The following is a 23,923-nucleotide window of genomic DNA, read 5'->3' on the forward strand; positions in this document are numbered from 1 at the left end:
GTAGCGACGCGTCGAGCTGTGCTTTCTGCGGATGCGGCCTTAATTGTGTTTGTTGGCCTCTTTCGAGGGCCTTCCTTCTATGCCGACCGTACTAGCTTTCGAGGCAGGCCTACTCTTAACAGGATAGACGCCTCGCGAGGGGCTTAATGTGGCCTATGTTTCATGAGCCTTTCGTGGAAACGTTCTGCGTACCAACATCAAATGGTAGCCAAGTCCTGTTGCCCGGCTCGTGCGTTAAGGTCGCCAAGGGGTAAATGCTCCTTCCCCGGCGCGAGGTCCCGCTGATGGGCGGTGCTACCGCGTGCAAATTTTTGTGCTGCAAAGCGCTCTGGGAATGCTGGATTTTACGAGCGCAGCTTAACACGGGAAGACTTTTCCCTGAAGGGCAACGATGAGGAATTTCCTGTGTGCAGGCACCTTGTCCACGCAGCTGTTCTGCACAGAGCCGAGTGTTGGAGCAGTAACCCCCACCACGACTTTAGCGAGGGGTGTGGAAGTGGCGCCCCCCACCATCTCCTATGGCAACTCATACTTACCTGGCAGGGGAGATACCCTGATCACGAAGGGGGTTCTCCCAGGGTGAGGCTCAGCCATTGCACTCCGGCTGTGCTGACCCCTGCGATTTCCCCAAATGCGGGAAACTCGACTGCATAATTTCTGGTAGTGGGGTACTGCGTTCGCGCTTTCCCCTGATCATCCCGGTTTAACGATAGAGCCCGGGGATTATCTCTGGTATCAGCTGGTGGTTCTCCAGGCGTGGCCCTTGCAGCTGCCTCCTAAGGGGGCTGCTCTAGCGCCTTAAGGCGCGCCTCCGTTATGGTTAGGGAAAAGGGTGCCGCCCCAGGCTCTTTGCGGCCTCGTCAGGTGTTGCTCCTGCGTCAGAGACAATGTATCTGCATAAGCCCCACCCCTGGGAGGTCTTAAATCTTAAACGTGTGGTCTCATCACTCACGCTTCTCTGGTTGGTTTTTTTTCCTTCTTGCTTTTCCAAAGCGTGCAAAAACGCCATCACAGAGCGTCCTCGGCCAAGCCGCTGATGTTGCCGTTCTGCGCTGCCTCGCAGCCTGCCTTGGATGTAATGTATGTTCAGTGGTTGAATAAACGCAATCTAGCCTACTTCACGCATTGACTTCTAAGAAAAAGCGTTACGAATTGGGTTTTTTTTTGTTTGTTTTCATAAGATTCATGCATTGCAAAGTCTTCTTCTCTTTCGGTGTTGTGCGAATGTCTTAGCTTTAGTTTGTCGCTGCAAGCTATATAGCGATGCCTTTTGGTGGGACGGTGTCCCTCGCAGGGCGGACGTCAAGACTATACTTTCAGGGATCGTTTCTATAGCGCCCGACCGGAGAAACGTGCTCGGAAGTGGTCAGGCTCGGTAACCGTGATGAAGAGCTCACGTGCGTTCCCCTGAGCGCGAAGCGAGTATCAAGCGCCGTGGCTAACGGCTGCCTGTTGCTTCTGATGACTGTTCCTTTCTTCCCGAGGGCAGGTTAGGAGGGGGAACGCGCAAGCTGAGCGGTTACTTCTCGTAGCGACGCGTCGAGCTGTGCTTTCTGCGGATGCGGCCTTAATTGTGTTTGTTGGCCTCTTTCGAGGGCCTTCCTTCTATGCCGACCGTACTAGCTTTCGAGGCAGGCCTACTCTTAACAGGATAGACGCCTCGCGAGGGGCTTAATGTGGCCTATGTTTCATGAGCCTTTCGTGGAAACGTTCTGCGTACCAACATCAAATGGTAGCCAAGTCCTGTTGCCCGGCTCGTGCGTTAAGGTCGCCAAGGGGTAAATGCTCCTTCCCCGGCGCGAGGTCCCGCTGATGGGCGGTGCTACCGCGTGCAAATTTTTGTGCTGCAAAGCGCTCTGGGAATGCTGGATTTTACGAGCGCAGCTTAACACGGGAAGACTTTTCCCTGAAGGGCAACGATGAGGAATTTCCTGTGTGCAGGCACCTTGTCCACGCAGCTGTTCTGCACAGAGCCGAGTGTTGGAGCAGTAACCCCCACCACGACTTTAGCGAGGGGTGTGGAAGTGGCGCCCCCCACCATCTCCTATGGCAACTCATACTTACCTGGCAGGGGAGATACCCTGATCACGAAGGGGGTTCTCCCAGGGTGAGGCTCAGCCATTGCACTCCGGCTGTGCTGACCCCTGCGATTTCCCCAAATGCGGGAAACTCGACTGCATAATTTCTGGTAGTGGGGTACTGCGTTCGCGCTTTCCCCTGATCATCCCGGTTTAACGATAGAGCCCGGGGATTATCTCTGGTATCAGCTGGTGGTTCTCCAGGCGTGGCCCTTGCCGCTGCCTCCTAAGGGGGCTGCTCTAGCGCCTTAAGGCGCGCCTCCGTTATGGTTAGGGAAAAGGGTGCCGCCCCAGGCTCTTTGCGGCCTCGTCAGGTGTTGCTCCTGCGTCAGAGACAATGTATCTGCATAAGCCCCACCCCTGGGAGGTCTTAAATCTTAAACGTGTGGTCTCATCACTCACGCTTCTCTGGTTGGTTTTTTTTCCTTCTTGCTTTTCCAAAGCGTGCAAAAACGCCATCACAGAGCGTCCTCGGCCAAGCCGCTGATGTTGCCGTTCTGCGCTGCCTCGCAGCCTGCCTTGGATGTAATGTATGTTCAGTGGTTGAATAAACGCAATCTAGCCTACTTCACGCATTGACTTCTAAGAAAAAGCGTTACGAATTGGGTTTTTTTTTGTTTGTTTTCATAAGATTCATGCATTGCAAAGTCTTCTTCTCTTTCGGTGTTGTGCGAATGTCTTAGCTTTAGTTTGTCGCTGCAAGCTATATAGCGATGCCTTTTGGTGGGACGGTGTCCCTCGCAGGGCGGACGTCAAGACTATACTTTCAGGGATCGTTTCTATAGCGCCCGACCGGAGAAACGTGCTCGGAAGTGGTCAGGCTCGGTAACCGTGATGAAGAGCTCACGTGCGTTCCCCTGAGCGCGAAGCGAGTATCAAGCGCCGTGGCTAACGGCTGCCTGTTGCTTTTGATGACTGTTCCTTTCTTCCCGAGGGCAGGTTAGGAGGGGGAACGCGCAAGCTGAGCGGTTACTTCTCGTAGCGACGCGTCGAGCTGTGCTTTCTGCGGATGCGGCCTTAATTGTGTTTGTTGGCCTCTTTCGAGGGCCTTCCTTCTATGCCGACCGTACTAGCTTTCGAGGCAGGCCTACTCTTAACAGGATAGACGCCTCGCGAGGGGCTTAATGTGGCCTATGTTTCATGAGCCTTTCGTGGAAACGTTCTGCGTACCAACATCAAATGGTAGCCAAGTCCTGTTGCCCGGCTCGTGCGTTAAGGTCGCCAAGGGGTAAATGCTCCTTCCCCGGCGCGAGGTCCCGCTGATGGGCGGTGCTACCGCGTGCAAATTTTTGTGCTGCAAAGCGCTCTGGGAATGCTGGATTTTACGAGCGCAGCTTAACACGGGAAGACTTTTCCCTGAAGGGCAACGATGAGGAATTTCCTGTGTGCAGGCACCTTGTCCACGCAGCTGTTCTGCACAGAGCCGAGTGTTGGAGCAGTAACCCCCACCACGACTTTAGCGAGGGGTGTGGAAGTGGCGCCCCCCACCATCTCCTATGGCAACTCATACTTACCTGGCAGGGGAGATACCCTGATCACGAAGGGGGTTCTCCCAGGGTGAGGCTCAGCCATTGCACTCCGGCTGTGCTGACCCCTGCGATTTCCCCAAATGCGGGAAACTCGACTGCATAATTTCTGGTAGTGGGGGACTGCGTTCGCGCTTTCCCCTGATCATCCCGGTTTAACGATAGAGCCCGGGGATTATCTCCGGTATCAGCTGGTGGGTCTCCAGGCGTGGCCCTTGCCGCTGCCTCCTAAGGGGGCTGCTCTAGCGCCTTAAGGCGCGCCTCCGTTATGGTTAGGGAAAAGGGTGCCGCCCCAGGCTCTTTGCGGCCTCGTCAGGTGTTGCTCCTGCGTCAGAGACAATATATCTGCATAAGCCCCACCCCTGGGAGGTCTTAAATCTTAAACGTGTGGTCTCATCACTCACGCTTCTCTGGTTGGTTTTTTTTTCCTTCCTGTTTTTCCAAAGCGTGCAAAAACGCCATCACAGAGCGTCCTCGGCCAAGCCGCTGATGTTGCCGTTCTGCGCTGCCTCGCAGCCTGCCTTGGATGTAATGTATGTTCAGTGGTTGAATAAACGCAATCTAGCCTACTTCACGCATTGACTTCTAAGAAAAAGCGTTACGAATTGGTTTTTTTTTTGTCTGTTTTCATAAGATTCATGCATTGCAAAGTCTTCTTCTCTTTCGGTGTTGTGCGAATGTCTTAGCTTTAGTTTGTCGCTGCAAGCTATATAGCGATGCCTTTTGGTGGGACGGTGTCCCTCGCAGGGCGGACGTCAAGACTATACTTTCAGGGATCGTTTCTATAGCGCCCGACCGGAGAAACGTGCTCGGAAGTGGTCAGGCTCGGTAACCGTGGTGAAGAGCTCACGTGCGTTCCCCTGAGCGCGAAGCGAGTATCAAGCGCCGTGGCTAACGGCTGCCTGTTGCTTCTGATGACTGTTCCTTTCTTCCCGAGGGCAGGTTAGGAGGGGGAACGCGCAAGCTGAGCGGTTACTTCTCGTAGCGACGCGTCGAGCTGTGCTTTCTGCGGATGCGGCCTTAATTGTGTTTGTTGGCCTCTTTCGAGGGCCTTCCTTCTATGCCGACCGTACTAGCTTTCGAGGCAGGCCTACTCTTAACAGGATAGACGCCTCGCGAGGGGCTTAATGTGGCCTATGTTTCATGAGCCTTTCGTGGAAACGTTCTGCGTACCAACATCAAATGGTAGCCAAGTCCTGTTGCCCGGCTCGTGCGTTAAGGTCGCCAAGGGGTAAATGCTCCTTCCCCGGCGCGAGGTCCCGCTGATGGGCGGTGCTACCGCGTGCAAATTTTTGTGCTGCAAAGCGCTCTGGGAATGCTGGATTTTACGAGCGCAGCTTAACACGGGAAGACTTTTCCCTGAAGGGCAACGATGAGGAATTTCCTGTGTGCAGGCACCTTGTCCACGCAGCTGTTCTGCACAGAGCCGAGTGTTGGAGCAGTAACCCCCACCACGACTTTAGCGAGGGGTGTGGAAGTGGCGCCCCCCACCATCTCCTATGGCAACTCATACTTACCTGGCAGGGGAGATACCCTGATCACGAAGGGAGTTCTCCCAGGGTGAGGCTCAGCCATTGCACTCCGGCTGTGCTGACCCCTGCGATTTCCCCAAATGCGGGAAACTCGACTGCATAATTTCTGGTAGTGGGGGACTGCGTTCGCGCTTTCCCCTGATCATCCCGGTTTAACGATAGAGCCTGGGGATTATCTCCGGTATCAGCTGGTGGTTCTCCAGGCGTGGCCCTTGCCGCTGCCTCCTAAGGGGGCTGCTCTAGCGCCTTAAGGCGCGCCTCCGTTATGGTTAGGGAAAAGGGTGCCGCCCCAGGCTCTTTGCGGCCTCGTCAGGTGTTGCTCCTGCGTCAGAGACAATATATCTGCATAAGCCCCACCCCTGGGAGGTCTTAAATCTTAAACGTGTGGTCTCATCACTCACGCTTCTCTGGTTGGTTTTTTTTCCTTCTTGCTTTTCCAAAGCGTGCAAAAACGCCATCACAGAGCGTCCTCGGCCAAGCCGCTGATGTTGCCGTTCTGCGCTGCCTCGCAGCCTGCCTTGGATGTAATGTATGTTCAGTGGTTGAATAAACGCAATCTAGCCTACTTCACGCATTGACTTCTAAGAAAAAGCGTTACGAATTGGTTTTTTTTTTGTCTGTTTTCATAAGATTCATGCATTGCAAAGTCTTCTTCTCTTTCGGTGTTGTGCGAATGTCTTAGCTTTAGTTTGTCGCTGCAAGCTATATAGCGATGCCTTTTGGTGGGACGGTGTCCCTCGCAGGGCGGACGTCAAGACTATACTTTCAGGGATCGTTTCTATAGCGCCCGACCGGAGAAACGTGCTCGGAAGTGGTCAGGCTCGGTAACCGTGATGAAGAGCTCACGTGCGTTCCCCTGAGCGCGAAGCGAGTATCAAGCGCCGTGGCTAACGGCTGCCTGTTGCTTTTGATGACTGTTCCTTTCTTCCCGAGGGCAGGTTAGGAGGGGGAACGCGCAAGCTGAGCGGTTACTTCTCGTAGCGACGCGTCGAGCTGTGCTTTCTGCGGATGCGGCCTTAATTGTGTTTGTTGGCCTCTTTCGAGGGCCTTCCTTCTATGCCGACCGTACTAGCTTTCGAGGCAGGCCTACTCTTAACAGGATAGACGCCTCGCGAGGGGCTTAATGTGGCCTATGTTTCATGAGCCTTTCGTGGAAACGTTCTGCGTACCAACATCAAATGGTAGCCAAGTCCTGTTGCCCGGCTCGTGCGTTAAGGTCGCCAAGGGGTAAATGCTCCTTCCCCGGCGCGAGGTCCCGCTGATGGGCGGTGCTACCGCGTGCAAATTTTTGTGCTGCAAAGCGCTCTGGGAATGCTGGATTTTACGAGCGCAGCTTAACACGGGAAGACTTTTCCCTGAAGGGCAACGATGAGGAATTTCCTGTGTGCAGGCACCTTGTCCACGCAGCTGTTCTGCACAGAGCCGAGTGTTGGAGCAGTAACCCCCACCACGACTTTAGCGAGGGGTGTGGAAGTGGCGCCCCCCACCATCTCCTATGGCAACTCATACTTACCTGGCAGGGGAGATACCCTGATCACGAAGGGGGTTCTCCCAGGGTGAGGCTCAGCCATTGCACTCCGGCTGTGCTGACCCCTGCGATTTCCCCAAATGCGGGAAACTCGACTGCATAATTTCTGGTAGTGGGGGACTGCGTTCGCGCTTTCCCCTGATCATCCCGGTTTAACGATAGAGCCCGGGGATTATCTCCGGTATCAGCTGGTGGGTCTCCAGGCGTGGCCCTTGCCGCTGCCTCCTAAGGGGGCTGCTCTAGCGCCTTAAGGCGCGCCTCCGTTATGGTTAGGGAAAAGGGTGCCGCCCCAGGCTCTTTGCGGCCTCGTCAGGTGTTGCTCCTGCGTCAGAGACAATATATCTGCATAAGCCCCACCCCTGGGAGGTCTTAAATCTTAAACGTGTGGTCTCATCACTCACGCTTCTCTGGTTGGTTTTTTTTTCCTTCCTGTTTTTCCAAAGCGTGCAAAAACGCCATCACAGAGCGTCCTCGGCCAAGCCGCTGATGTTGCCGTTCTGCGCTGCCTCGCAGCCTGCCTTGGATGTAATGTATGTTCAGTGGTTGAATAAACGCAATCTAGCCTACTTCACGCATTGACTTCTAAGAAAAAGCGTTACGAATTGGTTTTTTTTTTGTCTGTTTTCATAAGATTCATGCATTGCAAAGTCTTCTTCTCTTTCGGTGTTGTGCGAATGTCTTAGCTTTAGTTTGTCGCTGCAAGCTATATAGCGATGCCTTTTGGTGGGACGGTGTCCCTCGCAGGGCGGACGTCAAGACTATACTTTCAGGGATCGTTTCTATAGCGCCCGACCGGAGAAACGTGCTCGGAAGTGGTCAGGCTCGGTAACCGTGATGAAGAGCTCACGTGCGTTCCCCTGAGCGCGAAGCGAGTATCAAGCGCCGTGGCTAACGGCTGCCTGTTGCTTTTGATGACTGTTCCTTTCTTCCCGAGGGCAGGTTAGGAGGGGGAACGCGCAAGCTGAGCGGTTACTTCTCGTAGCGACGCGTCGAGCTGTGCTTTCTGCGGATGCGGCCTTAATTGTGTTTGTTGGCCTCTTTCGAGGGCCTTCCTTCTATGCCGACCGTACTAGCTTTCGAGGCAGGCCTACTCTTAACAGGATAGACGCCTCGCGAGGGGCTTAATGTGGCCTATGTTTCATGAGCCTTTCGTGGAAACGTTCTGCGTACCAACATCAAATGGTAGCCAAGTCCTGTTGCCCGGCTCGTGCGTTAAGGTCGCCAAGGGGTAAATGCTCCTTCCCCGGCGCGAGGTCCCGCTGATGGGCGGTGCTACCGCGTGCAAATTTTTGTGCTGCAAAGCGCTCTGGGAATGCTGGATTTTACGAGCGCAGCTTAACACGGGAAGACTTTTCCCTGAAGGGCAACGATGAGGAATTTCCTGTGTGCAGGCACCTTGTCCACGCAGCTGTTCTGCACAGAGCCGAGTGTTGGAGCAGTAACCCCCACCACGACTTTAGCGAGGGGTGTGGAAGTGGCGCCCCCCACCATCTCCTATGGCAACTCATACTTACCTGGCAGGGGAGATACCCTGATCACGAAGGGGGTTCTCCCAGGGTGAGGCTCAGCCATTGCACTCCGGCTGTGCTGACCCCTGCGATTTCCCCAAATGCGGGAAACTCGACTGCATAATTCCTGGTAGTGGGGGACTGCGTTCGCGCTTTCCCCTGATCATCCCGGTTTAACGATAGAGCCCGGGGATTATCTCCGGTATCAGCTGGTGGTTCTCCAGGCGTGGCCCTTGCCGCTGCCTCCTAAGGGGGCTGCTCTAGCGCCTTAAGGCGCGCCTCCGTTATGGTTAGGGAAAAGGGTGCCGCCCCAGGCTCTTTGCGGCCTCGTCAGGTGTTGCTCCTGCGTCAGAGACAATATATCTGCATAAGCCCCACCCCTGGGAGGTCTTAAATCTTAAACGTGTGGTCTCATCACTCACGCTTCTCTGGTTGGTTTTTTTTCCTTCTTGCTTTTCCAAAGCGTGCAAAAACGCCATCACAGAGCGTCCTCGGCCAAGCCGCTGATGTTGCCGTTCTGCGCTGCCTCGCAGCCTGCCTTGGATGTAATGTATGTTCAGTGGTTGAATAAACGCAATCTAGCCTACTTCACGCATTGACCTCTAAGAAAAAGCGTTACGAATTGGTTTTTTTTTTGTTTGTTTTCATAAGATTCATGCATTGCAAAGTCTTCTTCTCTTTCGGTGTTGTGCGAATGTCTTAGCTTTAGTTTGTCGCTGCAAGCTATATAGCGATGCCTTTTGGTGGGACGGTGTCCCTCGCAGGGCGGACGTCAAGACTATACTTTCAGGGATCGTTTCTATAGCGCCCGACCGGAGAAACGTGCTCGGAAGTGGTCAGGCTCGGTAACCGTGATGAAGAGCTCACGTGCGTTCCCCTGAGCGCGAAGCGAGTATCAAGCGCCGTGGCTAACGGCTGCCTGTTGCTTTTGATGACTGTTCCTTTCTTCCCGAGGGCAGGTTAGGAGGGGGAACGCGCAAGCTGAGCGGTTACTTCTCGTAGCGACGCGTCGAGCTGTGCTTTCTGCGGATGCGGCCTTAATTGTGTTTGTTGGCCTCTTTCGAGGGCCTTCCTTCTATGCCGACCGTACTAGCTTTCGAGGCAGGCCTACTCTTAACAGGATAGACGCCTCGCGAGGGGCTTAATGTGGCCTATGTTTCATGAGCCTTTCGTGGAAACGTTCTGCGTACCAACATCAAATGGTAGCCAAGTCCTGTTGCCCGGCTCGTGCGTTAAGGTCGCCAAGGGGTAAATGCTCCTTCCCCGGCGCGAGGTCCCGCTGATGGGCGGTGCTACCGCGTGCAAATTTTTGTGCTGCAAAGCGCTCTGGGAATGCTGGATTTTACGAGCGCAGCTTAACACGGGAAGACTTTTCCCTGAAGGGCAACGATGAGGAATTTCCTGTGTGCAGGCACCTTGTCCACGCAGCTGTTCTGCACAGAGCCGAGTGTTGGAGCAGTAACCCCCACCACGACTTTAGCGAGGGGTGTGGAAGTGGCGCCCCCCACCATCTCCTATGGCAACTCATACTTACCTGGCAGGGGAGATACCCTGATCACGAAGGGAGTTCTCCCAGGGTGAGGCTCAGCCATTGCACTCCGGCTGTGCTGACCCCTGCGATTTCCCCAAATGCGGGAAACTCGACTGCATAATTTCTGGTAGTGGGGGACTGCGTTCGCGCTTTCCCCTGATCATCCCGGTTTAACGATAGAGCCTGGGGATTATCTCCGGTATCAGCTGGTGGTTCTCCAGGCGTGGCCCTTGCCGCTGCCTCCTAAGGGGGCTGCTCTAGCGCCTTAAGGCGCGCCTCCGTTATGGTTAGGGAAAAGGGTGCCGCCCCAGGCTCTTTGCGGCCTCGTCAGGTGTTGCTCCTGCGTCAGAGACAATATATCTGCATAAGCCCCACCCCTGGGAGGTCTTAAATCTTAAACGTGTGGTCTCATCACTCACGCTTCTCTGGTTGGTTTTTTTTCCTTCCTGTTTTTCCAAAGCGTGCAAAAACGCCATCACAGAGCGTCCTCGGCCAAGCCGCTGATGTTGCCGTTCTGCGCTGCCTCGCAGCCTGCCTTGGATGTAATGTATGTTCAGTGGTTGAATAAACGCAATCTAGCCTACTTCACGCATTGACTTCTAAGAAAAAGCGTTACGAATTGGTTTTTTTTTTGTCTGTTTTCATAAGATTCATGCATTGCAAAGTCTTCTTCTCTTTCGGTGTTGTGCGAATGTCTTAGCTTTAGTTTGTCGCTGCAAGCTATATAGCGATGCCTTTTGGTGGGACGGTGTCCCTCGCAGGGCGGACGTCAAGACTATACTTTCAGGGATCGTTTCTATAGCGCCCGACCGGAGAAACGTGCTCGGAAGTGGTCAGGCTCGGTAACCGTGATGAAGAGCTCACGTGCGTTCCCCTGAGCGCGAAGCGAGTATCAAGCGCCGTGGCTAACGGCTGCCTGTTGCTTTTGATGACTGTTCCTTTCTTCCCGAGGGCAGGTTAGGAGGGGGAACGCGCAAGCTGAGCGGTTACTTCTCGTAGCGACGCGTCGAGCTGTGCTTTCTGCGGATGCGGCCTTAATTGTGTTTGTTGGCCTCTTTCGAGGGCCTTCCTTCTATGCCGACCGTACTAGCTTTCGAGGCAGGCCTACTCTTAACAGGATAGACGCCTCGCGAGGGGCTTAATGTGGCCTATGTTTCATGAGCCTTTCGTGGAAACGTTCTGCGTACCAACATCAAATGGTAGCCAAGTCCTGTTGCCCGGCTCGTGCGTTAAGGTCGCCAAGGGGTAAATGCTCCTTCCCCGGCGCGAGGTCCCGCTGATGGGCGGTGCTACCGCGTGCAAATTTTTGTGCTGCAAAGCGCTCTGGGAATGCTGGATTTTACGAGCGCAGCTTAACACGGGAAGACTTTTCCCTGAAGGGCAACGATGAGGAATTTCCTGTGTGCAGGCACCTTGTCCACGCAGCTGTTCTGCACAGAGCCGAGTGTTGGAGCAGTAACCCCCACCACGACTTTAGCGAGGGGTGTGGAAGTGGCGCCCCCCACCATCTCCTATGGCAACTCATACTTACCTGGCAGGGGAGATACCCTGATCACGAAGGGGGTTCTCCCAGGGTGAGGCTCAGCCATTGCACTCCGGCTGTGCTGACCCCTGCGATTTCCCCAAATGCGGGAAACTCGACTGCATAATTTCTGGTAGTGGGGGACTGCGTTCGCGCTTTCCCCTGATCATCCCGGTTTAACGATAGAGCCCGGGGATTATCTCCGGTATCAGCTGGTGGGTCTCCAGGCGTGGCCCTTGCCGCTGCCTCCTAAGGGGGCTGCTCTAGCGCCTTAAGGCGCGCCTCCGTTATGGTTAGGGAAAAGGGTGCCGCCCCAGGCTCTTTGCGGCCTCGTCAGGTGTTGCTCCTGCGTCAGAGACAATATATCTGCATAAGCCCCACCCCTGGGAGGTCTTAAATCTTAAACGTGTGGTCTCATCACTCACGCTTCTCTGGTTGGTTTTTTTTTCCTTCCTGTTTTTCCAAAGCGTGCAAAAACGCCATCACAGAGCGTCCTCGGCCAAGCCGCTGATGTTGCCGTTCTGCGCTGCCTCGCAGCCTGCCTTGGATGTAATGTATGTTCAGTGGTTGAATAAACGCAATCTAGCCTACTTCACGCATTGACTTCTAAGAAAAAGCGTTACGAATTGGTTTTTTTTTTGTCTGTTTTCATAAGATTCATGCATTGCAAAGTCTTCTTCTCTTTCGGTGTTGTGCGAATGTCTTAGCTTTAGTTTGTCGCTGCAAGCTATATAGCGATGCCTTTTGGTGGGACGGTGTCCCTCGCAGGGCGGACGTCAAGACTATACTTTCAGGGATCGTTTCTATAGCGCCCGACCGGAGAAACGTGCTCGGAAGTGGTCAGGCTCGGTAACCGTGATGAAGAGCTCACGTGCGTTCCCCTGAGCGCGAAGCGAGTATCAAGCGCCGTGGCTAACGGCTGCCTGTTGCTTTTGATGACTGTTCCTTTCTTCCCGAGGGCAGGTTAGGAGGGGGAACGCGCAAGCTGAGCGGTTACTTCTCGTAGCGACGCGTCGAGCTGTGCTTTCTGCGGATGCGGCCTTAATTGTGTTTGTTGGCCTCTTTCGAGGGCCTTCCTTCTATGCCGACCGTACTAGCTTTCGAGGCAGGCCTACTCTTAACAGGATAGACGCCTCGCGAGGGGCTTAATGTGGCCTATGTTTCATGAGCCTTTCGTGGAAACGTTCTGCGTACCAACATCAAATGGTAGCCAAGTCCTGTTGCCCGGCTCGTGCGTTAAGGTCGCCAAGGGGTAAATGCTCCTTCCCCGGCGCGAGGTCCCGCTGATGGGCGGTGCTACCGCGTGCAAATTTTTGTGCTGCAAAGCGCTCTGGGAATGCTGGATTTTACGAGCGCAGCTTAACACGGGAAGACTTTTCCCTGAAGGGCAACGATGAGGAATTTCCTGTGTGCAGGCACCTTGTCCACGCAGCTGTTCTGCACAGAGCCGAGTGTTGGAGCAGTAACCCCCACCACGACTTTAGCGAGGGGTGTGGAAGTGGCGCCCCCCACCATCTCCTATGGCAACTCATACTTACCTGGCAGGGGAGATACCCTGATCACGAAGGGGGTTCTCCCAGGGTGAGGCTCAGCCATTGCACTCCGGCTGTGCTGACCCCTGCGATTTCCCCAAATGCGGGAAACTCGACTGCATAATTCCTGGTAGTGGGGGACTGCGTTCGCGCTTTCCCCTGATCATCCCGGTTTAACGATAGAGCCCGGGGATTATCTCCGGTATCAGCTGGTGGTTCTCCAGGCGTGGCCCTTGCCGCTGCCTCCTAAGGGGGCTGCTCTAGCGCCTTAAGGCGCGCCTCCGTTATGGTTAGGGAAAAGGGTGCCGCCCCAGGCTCTTTGCGGCCTCGTCAGGTGTTGCTCCTGCGTCAGAGACAATATATCTGCATAAGCCCCACCCCTGGGAGGTCTTAAATCTTAAACGTGTGGTCTCATCACTCACGCTTCTCTGGTTGGTTTTTTTTCCTTCCTGTTTTTCCAAAGCGTGCAAAAACGCCATCACAGAGCGTCCTCGGCCAAGCCGCTGATGTTGCCGTTCTGCGCTGCCTCGCAGCTTGCCTTGGATGTAATGTATGTTCAGTGGTTGAATAAACGCAATCTAGCCTACTTCACGCATTGACTTCTAAGAAAAAGCGTTACGAATTGGTTTTTTTTTTGTTTGTTTTCATAAGATTCATGCATTGCAAAGTCTTCTTCTCTTTCGGTGTTGTGCGAATGTCTTAGCTTTAGTTTGTCGCTGCAAGCTATATAGCGATGCCTTTTGGTGGGACGGTGTCCCTCGCAGGGCGGACGTCAAGACTATACTTTCAGGGATCGTTTCTATAGCGCCCGACCGGAGAAACGTGCTCGGAAGTGGTCAGGCTCGGTAACCGTGATGAAGAGCTCACGTGCGTTCCCCTGAGCGCGAAGCGAGTATCAAGCGCCGTGGCTAACGGCTGCCTGTTGCTTCTGATGACTGTTCCTTTCTTCCCGAGGGCAGGTTAGGAGGGGGAACGCGCAAGCTGAGCGGTTACTTCTCGTAGCGACGCGTCGAGCTGTGCTTTCTGCGGATGCGGCCTTAATTGTGTTTGTTGGCCTCTTTCGAGGGCCTTCCTTCTATGCCGACCGTACTAGCTTTCGAGGCAGGCCTACTCTTAACAGGATAGACGCCTCGCGAGGGGCTTAATGTGGCCTATGTTTCATGAGCCTTTCGTGGAAACGTTCTGCGTACCAACATCAAATGGTAGCCAAGTCCTGTTGCCCGGCTCGTGCGTTAAGGTCGCCAAGGGGTAAATGCTCCTTCCCCGGCGCGAGGTCCCGCAAATTTTTGTGCTGCAAAGCGCTCTGGGAATGCTGGATTTTACGAGCGCAGCTTAACACGGGAAGACTTTTCCCTGAAGGGCAACGATGAGGAATTTCCTGTGTGCAGGCACCTTGTCCACGCAGCTGTTCTGCACAGAGCCGAGTGTTGGAGCAGTAACCCCCACCACGACTTTAGCGAGGGGTGTGGAAGTGGCGCCCCCCACCATCTCCTATGGCAACTCATACTTACCTGGCAGGGGAGATACCCTGATCACGAAGGGGGTTCTCCCAGGGTGAGGCTCAGCCATTGCACTCCGGCTGTGCTGACCCCTGCGATTTCCCCAAATGCGGGAAACTCGACTGCATAATTTCTGGTAGTGGGGGACTGCGTTCGCGCTTTCCCCTGATCATCCCGGTTTAACGATAGAGCCCGGGGATTATCTCCGGTATCAGCTGGTGGTTCTCCAGGCGTGGCCCTTGCCGCTGCCTCCTAAGGGGGCTGCTCTAGCGCCTTAAGGCGCGCCTCCGTTATGGTTAGGGAAAAGCGTGCCGCCCCAGGCTCTTTGCGGCCTCGTCAGGTGTTGCTCCTGCGTCAGAGACAATATATCTGCATAAGCCCCACCCCTGGGAGGTCTTAAATCTTAAACGTGTGGTCTCATCACTCACGCTTCTCTGGTTGGTTTTTTTTCCTTCTTGCTTTTCCAAAGCGTGCAAAAACGCCATCACAGAGCGTCCTCGGCCAAGCCGCTGATGTTGCCGTTCTGCGCTGCCTCGCAGCCTGCCTTGGATGTAATGTATGTTCAGTGGTTGAATAAACGCAATCTAGCCTACTTCACGCATTGACCTCTAAGAAAAAGCGTTACGAATTGGTTTTTTTTTTGTTTGTTTTCATAAGATTCATGCATTGCAAAGTCTTCTTCTCTTTCGGTGTTGTGCGAATGTCTTAGCTTTAGTTTGTCGCTGCAAGCTATATAGCGATGCCTTTTGGTGGGACGGTGTCCCTCGCAGGGCGGACGTCAAGACTATATTTTCAGGGATCGTTTCTATAGCGCCCGACCGGAGAAACGTGCTCGGAAGTGGTCAGGCTCGGTAACCGTGATGAAGAGCTCACGTGCGTTCCCCTGAGCGCGAAGCGAGTATCAAGCGCCGTGGCTAACGGCTGCCTGTTGCTTCTGATGACTGTTCCTTTCTTCCCGAGGGCAGGTTAGGAGGGGGAACGCGCAAGCTGAGCGGTTACTTCTCGTAGCGACGCGTCGAGCTGTGCTTTCTGCGGATGCGGCCTTAATTGTGTTTGTTGGCCTCTTTCGAGGGCCTTCCTTCTATGCCGACCGTACTAGCGTTCGAGGCAGGCCTACTCTTAACAGGATAGACGCCTCGCGAGGGGCTTAATGTGGCCTATGTTTCATGAGCCTTTCGTGGAAACGTTCTGCGTACCAACATCAAATGGTAGCCAAGTCCTGTTGCCCGGCTCGTGCGTTAAGGTCGCCAAGGGGTAAATGCTCCTTCCCCGGCGCGAGGTCCCGCTGATGGGCGGTGCTACCGCGTGCAAATTTTTGTGCTGCAAAGCGCTCTGGGAATGCTGGATTTTACGAGCGCAGCTTAACACGGGAAGACTTTTCCCTGAAGGGCAACGATGAGGAATTTCCTGTGTGCAGGCACCTTGTCCACGCAGCTGTTCTGCACAGAGCCGAGTGTTGGAGCAGTAACCCCCACCACGACTTTAGCGAGGGGTGTGGAAGTGGCGCCCCCCACCATCTCCTATGGCAACTCATACTTACCTGGCAGGGGAGATACCCTGATCACGAAGGGAGTTCTCCCAGGGTGAGGCTCAGCCATTGCACTCCGGCTGTGCTGACCCCTGCGATTTCCCCAAATGCGGGAAACTTGACTGCATAATTTCTGGTAGTGGGGGACTGCGTTCGCGCTTTCCCCTGATCATCCCGGTTTAACGATAGAGCCCGGGGATTATCTCCGGTATCAGCTGGTGGTTCTCCAGGCGTGGCCCTTGCCGCTGCCTCCTAAGGGGGCTGCTCTAGCGCCTTAAGGCGCGCCTCCGTTATGGTTAGGGAAAAGGGTGCCGCCCCAGGCTCTTTGCGGCCTCGTCAGGTGTTGCTCCTGCGTCAGAGACAATATATCTGCATAAGCCCCACCCCTGGGAGGTCTTAAATCTTAAACGTGTGGTCTCATCACTCACGCTTCTCTGGTTGGTTTTTTTTCCTTCTTGCTTTTCCAAAGCGTGCAAAAACGCCATCACAGAGCGTCCTCGGCCAAGCCGCTGATGTTGCCGTTCTGCGCTGCCTCGCAGCCTGCCTTGGATGTAATGTATGTTCAGTGGTTGAATAAACGCAATCTAGCCTACTTCACGCATTGACTTCTAAGAAAAAGCGTTACGAATTGGTTTTTTTTTTGTTTGTTTTCATAAGATTCATGCATTGCAAAGTCTTCTTCTCTTTCGGTGTTGTGCGAATGTCTTAGCTTTAGTTTGTCGCTGCAAGCTATATAGCGATGCCTTTTGGTGGGACGGTGTCCCTCGCAGGGCGGACGTCAAGACTATACTTTCAGGGATCGTTTCTATAGTGCCCGACCGGAGAAACGTGCTCGGAAGTGGTCAGGCTCGGTAACCGTGATGAAGAGCTCACGTGCGTTCCCCTGAGCGCGAAGCGAGTATCAAGCGCCGTGGCTAACGGCTGCCTGTTGCTTTTGATGACTGTTCCTTTCTTCCCGAGGGCAGGTTAGGAGGGGGAACGCGCAAGCTGAGCGGTTACTTCTCGTAGCGACGCGTCGAGCTGTGCTTTCTGCGGATGCGGCCTTAATTGTGTTTGTTGGCCTCTTTCGAGGGCCTTCCTTCTATGCCGACCGTACTAGCTTTCGAGGCAGGCCTACTCTTAACAGGATAGACGCCTCGCGAGGGGCTTAATGTGGCCTATGTTTCATGAGCCTTTCGTGGAAACGTTCTGCGTACCAACATCAAATGGTAGCCAAGTCCTGTTGCCCGGCTCGTGCGTTAAGGTCGCCAAGGGGTAAATGCTCCTTCCCCGGCGCGAGGTCCCGCTGATGGGCGGTGCTACCGCGTGCAAATTTTTGTGCTGCAAAGCGCTCTGGGAATGCTGGATTTTACGAGCGCAGCTTAACACGGGAAGACTTTTCCCTGAAGGGCAACGATGAGGAATTTCCTGTGTGCAGGCACCTTGTCCACGCAGCTGTTCTGCACAGAGCCGAGTGTTGGAGCAGTAACCCCCACCACGACTTTAGCGAGGGGTGTGGAAGTGGCGCCCCCCACCATCTCCTATGGCAACTCATACTTACCTGGCAGGGGAGATACCCTGATCACGAAGGGGGTTCTCCCAGGGTGAGGCTCAGCCATTGCACTCCGGCTGTGCTGACCCCTGCGATTTCCCCAAATGCGGGAAACTCGACTGCATAATTTCTGGTAGTGGGGGACTGCGTTCGCGCTTTCCCCTGATCATCCCGGTTTAACGATAGAGCCCGGGGATTATCTCCGGTATCAGCTGGTGGTTCTCCAGGCGTGGCCCTTGCTGCTGCCTCCTAAGGGGGCTGCTCTAGCGCCTTAAGGCGCGCCTCCGTTATGGTTAGGGAAAAGGGTGCCGCCCCAGGCTCTTTGCGGCCTCGTCAGGTGTTGCTCCTGCGTCAGAGACAATATATCTGCATAAGCCCCACCCCTGGGAGGTCTTAAATCTTAAACGTGTGGTCTCATCACTCACGCTTCTCTGGTTGGTTTTTTTTCCTTCTTGCTTTTCCAAAGCGTGCAAAAACGCCATCACAGAGCGTCCTCGGCCAAGCCGCTGATGTTGCCGTTCTGCGCTGCCTCGCAGCCTGCCTTGGATGTAATGTATGTTCAGTGGTTGAATAAACGCAATCTAGCCTACTTCACGCATTGACCTCTAAGAAAAAGCGTTACGAATTGGTTTTTTTTTTGTTTGTTTTCATAAGATTCATGCATTGCAAAGTCTTCTTCTCTTTCGGTGTTGTGCGAATGTCTTAGCTTTAGTTTGTCGCTGCAAGCTATATAGCGATGCCTTTTGGTGGGACGGTGTCCCTCGCAGGGCGGACGTCAAGACTATACTTTCAGGGATCGTTTCTATAGCGCCCGACCGGAGAAACGTGCTCGGAAGTGGTCAGGCTCGGTAACCGTGATGAAGAGCTCACGTGCGTTCCCCTGAGCGCGAAGCGAGTATCAAGCGCCATGGCTAACGGCTGCCTGTTGCTTCTGATGACTGTTCCTTTCTTCCCGAGGGCAGGTTAGGAGGGGGAACGCGCAAGCTGAGCGGTTACTTCTCGTAGCGACGCGTCGAGCTGTGCTTTCTGCGGATGCGGCCTTAATTGTGTTTGTTGGCCTCTTTCGAGGGCCTTCCTTCTATGCCGACCGTACTAGCTTTCGAGGCAGGCCTACTCTTAACAGGATAGACGCCTCGCGAGGGGCTTAATGTGGCCTATGTTTCATGAGCCTTTCGTGGAAACGTTCTGCGTACCAACATCAAATGGTAGCCAAGTCCTGTTGCCCGGCTCGTGCGTTAAGGTCGCCAAGGGGTAAATGCTCCTTCCCCGGCGTGAGGTCCCGCTGATGGGCGGTGCTACCGCGTGCAAATTTTTGTGCTGCAAAGCGCTCTGGGAATGCTGGATTTTACGAGCGCAGCTTAACACGGGAAGACTTTTCCCTGAAGGGCAACGATGAGGAATTTCCTGTGTGCAGGCACCTTGTCCACGCAGCTGTTCTGCACAGAGCCGAGTGTTGGAGCAGTAACCCCCACCACGACTTTAGCGAGGGGTGTGGAAGTGGCGCCCCCCACCATCTCCTATGGCAACTCATACTTACCTGGCAGGGGAGATACCCTGATCACGAAGGGGGTTCTCCCAGGGTGAGGCTCAGCCATTGCACTCCGGCTGTGCTGACCCCTGCGATTTCCCCAAATGCGGGAAACTCGACTGCATAATTTCTGGTAGTGGGGGACTGTGTTCGCGCTTTCCCCTGATCATCCCGGTTTAACGATAGAGCCCGGGGATTATCTCCGGTATCAGCTGGTGGTTCTCCAGGCGTGGCCCTTGCCGCTGCCTCCTAAGGGGGCTGCTCTAGCGCCTTAAGGCGCGCCTCCGTTATGGTTAGGGAAAAGGGTGCCGCCCCAGGCTCTTTGCGGCCTCGTCAGGTGTTGCTCCTGCGTCAGAGACAATATATCTGCATAAGCCCCACCCCTGGGAGGTCTTAAATCTTAAACGTGTGGTCTCATCACTCACGCTTCTCTGGTTGGTTTTTTTTCCTTCTTGCTTTTCCAAAGCGTGCAAAAACGCCATCACAGAGCGTCCTCGGCCAAGCCGCTGATGTTGCCGTTCTGCGCTGCCTCGCAGCCTGCCTTGGATGTAATGTATGTTCAGTGGTTGAATAAACGCAATCTAGCCTACTTCACGCATTGACCTCTAAGAAAAAGCGTTACGAATTGGTTTTTTTTTTGTTTGTTTTCATAAGATTCATGCATTGCAAAGTCTTCTTCTCTTTCGGTGTTGTGCGAATGTCTTAGCTTTAGTTTGTCGCTGCAAGCTATATAGCGATGCCTTTTGGTGGGACGGTGTCCCTCGCAGGGCGGACGTCAAGACTATACTTTCAGGGATCGTTTCTATAGCGCCCGACCGGAGAAACGTGCTCGGAAGTGGTCAGGCTCGGTAACCGTGATGAAGAGCTCACGTGCGTTCCCCTGAGCGCGAAGCGAGTATCAAGCGCCGTGGCTAACGGCTGCCTGTTGCTTCTGATGACTGTTCCTTTCTTCCCGAGGGCAGGTTAGGAGGGGGAACGCGCAAGCTGAGCGGTTACTTCTCGTAGCGACGCGTCGAGCTGTGCTTTCTGCGGATGCGGCCTTAATTGTGTTTGTTGGCCTCTTTCGAGGGCCTTCCTTCTATGCCGACCGTACTAGCTTTCGAGGCAGGCCTACTCTTAACAGGATAGACGCCTCGCGAGGGGCTTAATGTGGCCTATGTTTCATGAGCCTTTCGTGGAAACGTTCTGCGTACCAACATCAAATGGTAGCCAAGTCCTGTTGCCCGGCTCGTGCGTTAAGGTCGCCAAGGGGTAAATGCTCCTTCCCCGGCGCGAGGTCCCGCTGATGGGCGGTGCTACCGCGTGCAAATTTTTGTGCTGCAAAGCGCTCTGGGAATGCTGGATTTTACGAGCGCAGCTTAACACGGGAAGACTTTTCCCTGAAGGGCAACGATGAGGAATTTCCTGTGTGCAGGCACATTGTCCACGCAGCTGTTCTGCACAGAGCCGAGTGTTGGAGCAGTAACCCCCACCACGACTTTAGCGAGGGGTGTGGAAGTGGCGCCCCCCACCATCTCCTATGGCAACTCATACTTACCTGGCAGGGGAGATACCCTGATCACGAAGGGGGTTCTCCCAGGGTGAGGCTCAGCCATTGCACTCCGGCTGTGCTGACCCCTGCGATTTCCCCAAATGCGGGAAACTCGACTGCATAATTTCTGGTAGCGGGGGACTGCGTTCGCGCTTTCCCCTGATCATCCCGGTTTAACGATAGAGCCCGGGGATTATCTCCGGTATCAGCTGGTGGTTCTCCAGGCGTGGCCCTTGCCGCTGCCTCCTAAGGGGGCTGCTCTAGCGCCTTAAGGCGCGCCTCCGTTATGGTTAGGGAAAAGGGTGCCGCCCCAGGCTCTTTGCGGCCTCGTCAGGTGTTGCTCCTGCGTCAGAGACAATATATCTGCATAAGCCCCACCCCTGGGAGGTCTTAAATCTTAAACGTGTGGTCTCATCACTCACGCTTCTCTGGTTGGTTTTTTTTCCTTCTTGCTTTTCCAAAGCGTGCAAAAACGCCATCACAGAGCGTCCTCGGCCAAGCCGCTGATGTTGCCGTTCTGCGCTGCCTCGCAGCCTGCCTTGGATGTAATGTATGTTCAGTGGTTGAATAAACGCAATCTAGCCTACTTCACGCATTGACCTCTAAGAAAAAGCGTTACGAATTGGTTTTTTTTTTGTTTGTTTTCATAAGATTCATGCATTGCAAAGTCTTCTTCTCTTTCGGTGTTGTGCGAATGTCTTAGCTTTAGTTTGTCGCTGCAAGCTATATAGCGATGCCTTTTGGTGGGACGGTGTCCCTCGCAGGGCGGACGTCAAGACTATACTTTCAGGGATCGTTTCTATAGCGCCCGACCGGAGAAACGTGCTCGGAAGTGGTCAGGCTCGGTAACCGTGATGAAGAGCTCACGTGCGTTCCCCTGAGCGCGAAGCGAGTATCAAGCGCCGTGGCTAACGGCTGCCTGTTGCTTCTGATGACTGTTCCTTTCTTCCCGAGGGCAGGTTAGGAGGGGGAACGCGCAAGCTGAGCGGTTACTTCTCGTAGCGACGCGTCGAGCTGTGCTTTCTGCGGATGCGGCCTTAATTGTGTTTGTTGGCCTCTTTCGAGGGCCTTCCTTCTGTGCCGACCGTACTAGCTTTCGAGGCAGGCCTACTCTTAACAGGATAGACGCCTCGCGAGGGGCTTAATGTGGCCTATGTTTCATGAGCCTTTCGTGGAAACGTTCTGCGTACCAACATCAAATGGTAGCCAAGTCCTGTTGCCCGGCTCGTGCGTTAAGGTCGCCAAGGGGTAAATGCTCCTTCCCCGGCGCGAGGTCCCGCTGATGGGCGGTGCTACCGCGTGCAAATTTTTGTGCTGCAAAGCGCTCTGGGAATGCTGGATTTTACGAGCGCAGCTTAACACGGGAAGACTTTTCCCTGAAGGGCAACGATGAGGAATTTCCTGTGTGCAGGCACCTTGTCCACGCAGCTGTTCTGCACAGAGCCGAGTGTTGGAGCAGTAACCCCCACCACGACTTTAGCGAGGGGTGTGGAAGTGGCGCCCCCCACCATCTCCTATGGCAACTCATACTTACCTGGCAGGGGAGATACCCTGATCACGAAGGGGGTTCTCCCAGGGTGAGGCTCAGCCATTGCACTCCGGCTGTGCTGACCCCTGCGATTTCCCCAAATGCGGGAAACTCGACTGCATAATTTCTGGTAGTGGGGGACTGCGTTCGCGCTTTCCCCTGATCATCCCGGTTTAACGATAGAGCCCGGGGATTATCTCCGGTATCAGCTGGTGGTTCTCCAGGCGTGGCCCTTGCCGCTGCCTCCTAAGGGGGCTGCTCTAGCGCCTTAAGGCGCGCCTCCGTTATGGTTAGGGAAAAGGGTGCCGCCCCAGGCTCTTTGCGGCCTCGTCAGGTGTTGCTCCTGCGTCAGAGACAATATATCTGCATAAGCCCCACCCCTGGGAGGTCTTAAATCTTAAACGTGTGGTCTCATCACTCACGCTTCTCTGGTTGGTTTTTTTTCCTTCTTGCTTTTCCAAAGCGTGCAAAAACGCCATCACAGAGCGTCCTCGGCCAAGCCGCTGATGTTGCCGTTCTGCGCTGCCTCGCAGCCTGCCTTGGATGTAATGTTTGTTCAGTGGTTGAATAAACGCAATCTAGCCTACTTCACGCTTTGACATCTAAGAAAAAGCGTTACGAATTGGTTTTTTTTTTGTTTGTTTTCATAAGATTCATGCATTGCAAAGTCTTCTTCTCTTTCGGTGTTGTGCGAATGTCTTAGCTTTAGTTTGTCGCTGCAAGCTATATAGCGATGCCTTTTGGTGGGACGGTGTCCCTCGCAGGGCGGACGTCAAGACTATACTTTCAGGGATCGTTTCTACAGCGCCCGTCCGGAGAAACGTGCTCGGAAGTGGTCAGGCTCGGTAACCGTGATGAAGAGCTCACGTGCGTTCCCCTGAGCGTGAAGCGAGTATCAAGCGCCGTGGCTAACGGCTGCCTGTTGCTTCTGATGACTGTTCCTTTCTTCCCGAGGGCAGGTTAGGAGGGGGAACGCGCAAGCTGAGCGGTTGCTTCTCGTAGCGACGCGTCGAGCTGTGCTTTCTGCGGATGCGGCCTTAATTGTGTTTGTTGGCCTCTTTCGAGGGCCTTCCTTCTATGCCGACCGTACTAGCTTTCGAGGCAGGCCTACTCTTAACAGGATAGACGCCTCGCGAGGGGCTTAATGTGGCCTATGTTTCATGAGCCTTTCGTGGAAACGTTCTGCGTACCAACATCAAATGGTAGCCAAGTCCTGTTGCCCGGCTCGTGCGTTAAGGTCGCCAAGGGGTAAATGCTCCTTCCCCGGCGCGAGGTCCCGCTGATGGGCGGTGCTACCGCGTGCAAATTTTTGTGCTGCAAAGCGCTCTGGGAATGCTGGATTTTACGAGCGCAGCTTAACACGGGAAGACTTTTCCCTGAAGGGCAACGATGAGGAATTTCCTGTGTGCAGGCACCTTGTCCACGCAGCTGTTCTGCACAGAGCCGAGTGTTGGAGCAGTAACCCCCACCACGACTTTAGCGAGGGGTGTGGAAGTGGCGCCCCCCACCATCTCCTATGGCAACTCATACTTACCTGGCAGGGGAGATACCCTGATCACGAAGGGGGTTCTCCCAGGGTGAGGCTCAGCCATTGCACTCCGGCTGTGCTGACCCCTGCGATTTCCCCAAATGCGGGAAACTCGACTGCATAATTTCTGGTAGTGGGGGACTGCGTTCGCGCTTTCCCCTGATCATCCCGGTTTAACGATAGAGCCCGGGGATTATCTCCGGTATCAGCTGGTGGTTCTCCAGGCGTGGCCCTTGCCGCTGCCTCCTAAGGGGGCTGCTCTAGCGCCTTAAGGCGCGCCTCCGTTATGGTTAGGGAAAAGGGTGCCGCCCCAGGCTCTTTGCGGCCTCGTCAGGTGTTGCTCCTGCGTCAGAGACAATGTATCTGCATAAGCCCCACCCCTGGGAGGTCTTAAATCTTAAACGTGTGGTCTCATCACTCACGCTTCTCTGGTTGGTTTTTTTTCCTTCTTGCTTTTCCAAAGCGTGCAAAAACGCCATCACAGAGCGTCCTC

The 23,923-nt window shown here is 54.4% G+C and overlaps 31 non-coding genes across 31 annotated transcripts; all 31 read left to right on the forward strand.

The window, feature by feature from the left end:
* The first annotated feature begins 528 nt into the window (after positions 1 to 528).
* On the forward strand, positions 529 to 692 carry LOC128481010 (U1 spliceosomal RNA). The gene has a single exon (XR_008350787.1). It is a non-coding gene; the product is annotated as a U1 spliceosomal RNA (small nuclear RNA).
* Positions 693 to 1,304: 612 nt separating this feature from the next.
* On the forward strand, positions 1,305 to 1,520 carry LOC128475557 (small nucleolar RNA U3). The gene has a single exon (XR_008346612.1). It is a non-coding gene; the product is annotated as a small nucleolar RNA U3 (small nucleolar RNA).
* A 536-nt stretch (positions 1,521 to 2,056) lies between these two features.
* On the forward strand, positions 2,057 to 2,220 carry LOC128481011 (U1 spliceosomal RNA). The gene has a single exon (XR_008350788.1). It is a non-coding gene; the product is annotated as a U1 spliceosomal RNA (small nuclear RNA).
* A 612-nt stretch (positions 2,221 to 2,832) lies between these two features.
* On the forward strand, positions 2,833 to 3,048 carry LOC128481234 (small nucleolar RNA U3). Its single transcript, XR_008350987.1, has one exon. It is a non-coding gene; the product is annotated as a small nucleolar RNA U3 (small nucleolar RNA).
* Positions 3,049 to 3,584: 536 nt separating this feature from the next.
* Positions 3,585 to 3,748, forward strand: LOC128480857 (U1 spliceosomal RNA). The gene has a single exon (XR_008350640.1). It is a non-coding gene; the product is annotated as a U1 spliceosomal RNA (small nuclear RNA).
* Positions 3,749 to 4,361: 613 nt separating this feature from the next.
* Positions 4,362 to 4,577, forward strand: LOC128475652 (small nucleolar RNA U3). Its single transcript, XR_008346703.1, has one exon. It is a non-coding gene; the product is annotated as a small nucleolar RNA U3 (small nucleolar RNA).
* A 536-nt stretch (positions 4,578 to 5,113) lies between these two features.
* Positions 5,114 to 5,277, forward strand: LOC128481066 (U1 spliceosomal RNA). Its single transcript, XR_008350840.1, has one exon. It is a non-coding gene; the product is annotated as a U1 spliceosomal RNA (small nuclear RNA).
* A 612-nt stretch (positions 5,278 to 5,889) lies between these two features.
* Positions 5,890 to 6,105, forward strand: LOC128481236 (small nucleolar RNA U3). Its single transcript, XR_008350989.1, has one exon. It is a non-coding gene; the product is annotated as a small nucleolar RNA U3 (small nucleolar RNA).
* Positions 6,106 to 6,641: 536 nt separating this feature from the next.
* LOC128480858 (U1 spliceosomal RNA) lies at positions 6,642 to 6,805 on the forward strand. The gene has a single exon (XR_008350641.1). It is a non-coding gene; the product is annotated as a U1 spliceosomal RNA (small nuclear RNA).
* Positions 6,806 to 7,418: 613 nt separating this feature from the next.
* Positions 7,419 to 7,634, forward strand: LOC128481237 (small nucleolar RNA U3). The gene has a single exon (XR_008350990.1). It is a non-coding gene; the product is annotated as a small nucleolar RNA U3 (small nucleolar RNA).
* A 536-nt stretch (positions 7,635 to 8,170) lies between these two features.
* Positions 8,171 to 8,334, forward strand: LOC128481053 (U1 spliceosomal RNA). The gene has a single exon (XR_008350827.1). It is a non-coding gene; the product is annotated as a U1 spliceosomal RNA (small nuclear RNA).
* A 612-nt stretch (positions 8,335 to 8,946) lies between these two features.
* Positions 8,947 to 9,162, forward strand: LOC128481238 (small nucleolar RNA U3). The gene has a single exon (XR_008350991.1). It is a non-coding gene; the product is annotated as a small nucleolar RNA U3 (small nucleolar RNA).
* A 536-nt stretch (positions 9,163 to 9,698) lies between these two features.
* On the forward strand, positions 9,699 to 9,862 carry LOC128481067 (U1 spliceosomal RNA). The gene has a single exon (XR_008350841.1). It is a non-coding gene; the product is annotated as a U1 spliceosomal RNA (small nuclear RNA).
* A 612-nt stretch (positions 9,863 to 10,474) lies between these two features.
* On the forward strand, positions 10,475 to 10,690 carry LOC128481239 (small nucleolar RNA U3). Its single transcript, XR_008350992.1, has one exon. It is a non-coding gene; the product is annotated as a small nucleolar RNA U3 (small nucleolar RNA).
* A 536-nt stretch (positions 10,691 to 11,226) lies between these two features.
* Positions 11,227 to 11,390, forward strand: LOC128480859 (U1 spliceosomal RNA). Its single transcript, XR_008350642.1, has one exon. It is a non-coding gene; the product is annotated as a U1 spliceosomal RNA (small nuclear RNA).
* A 613-nt stretch (positions 11,391 to 12,003) lies between these two features.
* On the forward strand, positions 12,004 to 12,219 carry LOC128481240 (small nucleolar RNA U3). Its single transcript, XR_008350993.1, has one exon. It is a non-coding gene; the product is annotated as a small nucleolar RNA U3 (small nucleolar RNA).
* Positions 12,220 to 12,755: 536 nt separating this feature from the next.
* On the forward strand, positions 12,756 to 12,919 carry LOC128481054 (U1 spliceosomal RNA). Its single transcript, XR_008350828.1, has one exon. It is a non-coding gene; the product is annotated as a U1 spliceosomal RNA (small nuclear RNA).
* Positions 12,920 to 13,531: 612 nt separating this feature from the next.
* Positions 13,532 to 13,747, forward strand: LOC128475558 (small nucleolar RNA U3). The gene has a single exon (XR_008346613.1). It is a non-coding gene; the product is annotated as a small nucleolar RNA U3 (small nucleolar RNA).
* A 513-nt stretch (positions 13,748 to 14,260) lies between these two features.
* LOC128480860 (U1 spliceosomal RNA) lies at positions 14,261 to 14,424 on the forward strand. Its single transcript, XR_008350643.1, has one exon. It is a non-coding gene; the product is annotated as a U1 spliceosomal RNA (small nuclear RNA).
* A 612-nt stretch (positions 14,425 to 15,036) lies between these two features.
* Positions 15,037 to 15,252, forward strand: LOC128475667 (small nucleolar RNA U3). The gene has a single exon (XR_008346716.1). It is a non-coding gene; the product is annotated as a small nucleolar RNA U3 (small nucleolar RNA).
* Positions 15,253 to 15,788: 536 nt separating this feature from the next.
* Positions 15,789 to 15,952, forward strand: LOC128481107 (U1 spliceosomal RNA). The gene has a single exon (XR_008350879.1). It is a non-coding gene; the product is annotated as a U1 spliceosomal RNA (small nuclear RNA).
* A 612-nt stretch (positions 15,953 to 16,564) lies between these two features.
* On the forward strand, positions 16,565 to 16,780 carry LOC128481148 (small nucleolar RNA U3). The gene has a single exon (XR_008350906.1). It is a non-coding gene; the product is annotated as a small nucleolar RNA U3 (small nucleolar RNA).
* A 536-nt stretch (positions 16,781 to 17,316) lies between these two features.
* On the forward strand, positions 17,317 to 17,480 carry LOC128480861 (U1 spliceosomal RNA). Its single transcript, XR_008350644.1, has one exon. It is a non-coding gene; the product is annotated as a U1 spliceosomal RNA (small nuclear RNA).
* Positions 17,481 to 18,092: 612 nt separating this feature from the next.
* On the forward strand, positions 18,093 to 18,308 carry LOC128475660 (small nucleolar RNA U3). Its single transcript, XR_008346710.1, has one exon. It is a non-coding gene; the product is annotated as a small nucleolar RNA U3 (small nucleolar RNA).
* Positions 18,309 to 18,844: 536 nt separating this feature from the next.
* Positions 18,845 to 19,008, forward strand: LOC128480982 (U1 spliceosomal RNA). The gene has a single exon (XR_008350760.1). It is a non-coding gene; the product is annotated as a U1 spliceosomal RNA (small nuclear RNA).
* Positions 19,009 to 19,620: 612 nt separating this feature from the next.
* On the forward strand, positions 19,621 to 19,836 carry LOC128475559 (small nucleolar RNA U3). The gene has a single exon (XR_008346614.1). It is a non-coding gene; the product is annotated as a small nucleolar RNA U3 (small nucleolar RNA).
* A 536-nt stretch (positions 19,837 to 20,372) lies between these two features.
* On the forward strand, positions 20,373 to 20,536 carry LOC128480970 (U1 spliceosomal RNA). Its single transcript, XR_008350749.1, has one exon. It is a non-coding gene; the product is annotated as a U1 spliceosomal RNA (small nuclear RNA).
* Positions 20,537 to 21,148: 612 nt separating this feature from the next.
* On the forward strand, positions 21,149 to 21,364 carry LOC128475560 (small nucleolar RNA U3). Its single transcript, XR_008346615.1, has one exon. It is a non-coding gene; the product is annotated as a small nucleolar RNA U3 (small nucleolar RNA).
* Positions 21,365 to 21,900: 536 nt separating this feature from the next.
* LOC128480863 (U1 spliceosomal RNA) lies at positions 21,901 to 22,064 on the forward strand. The gene has a single exon (XR_008350646.1). It is a non-coding gene; the product is annotated as a U1 spliceosomal RNA (small nuclear RNA).
* Positions 22,065 to 22,676: 612 nt separating this feature from the next.
* On the forward strand, positions 22,677 to 22,892 carry LOC128475513 (small nucleolar RNA U3). Its single transcript, XR_008346570.1, has one exon. It is a non-coding gene; the product is annotated as a small nucleolar RNA U3 (small nucleolar RNA).
* Positions 22,893 to 23,428: 536 nt separating this feature from the next.
* LOC128480864 (U1 spliceosomal RNA) lies at positions 23,429 to 23,592 on the forward strand. The gene has a single exon (XR_008350647.1). It is a non-coding gene; the product is annotated as a U1 spliceosomal RNA (small nuclear RNA).
* The last annotated feature ends 331 nt before the right edge of the window (positions 23,593 to 23,923 follow it).

This window comes from Spea bombifrons, chromosome 2 (assembly GCF_027358695.1).
Source record: "Spea bombifrons isolate aSpeBom1 chromosome 2, aSpeBom1.2.pri, whole genome shotgun sequence".
In the NCBI taxonomy this organism is placed as follows: Eukaryota; Metazoa; Chordata; class Amphibia; order Anura; family Pelobatidae; genus Spea; species Spea bombifrons.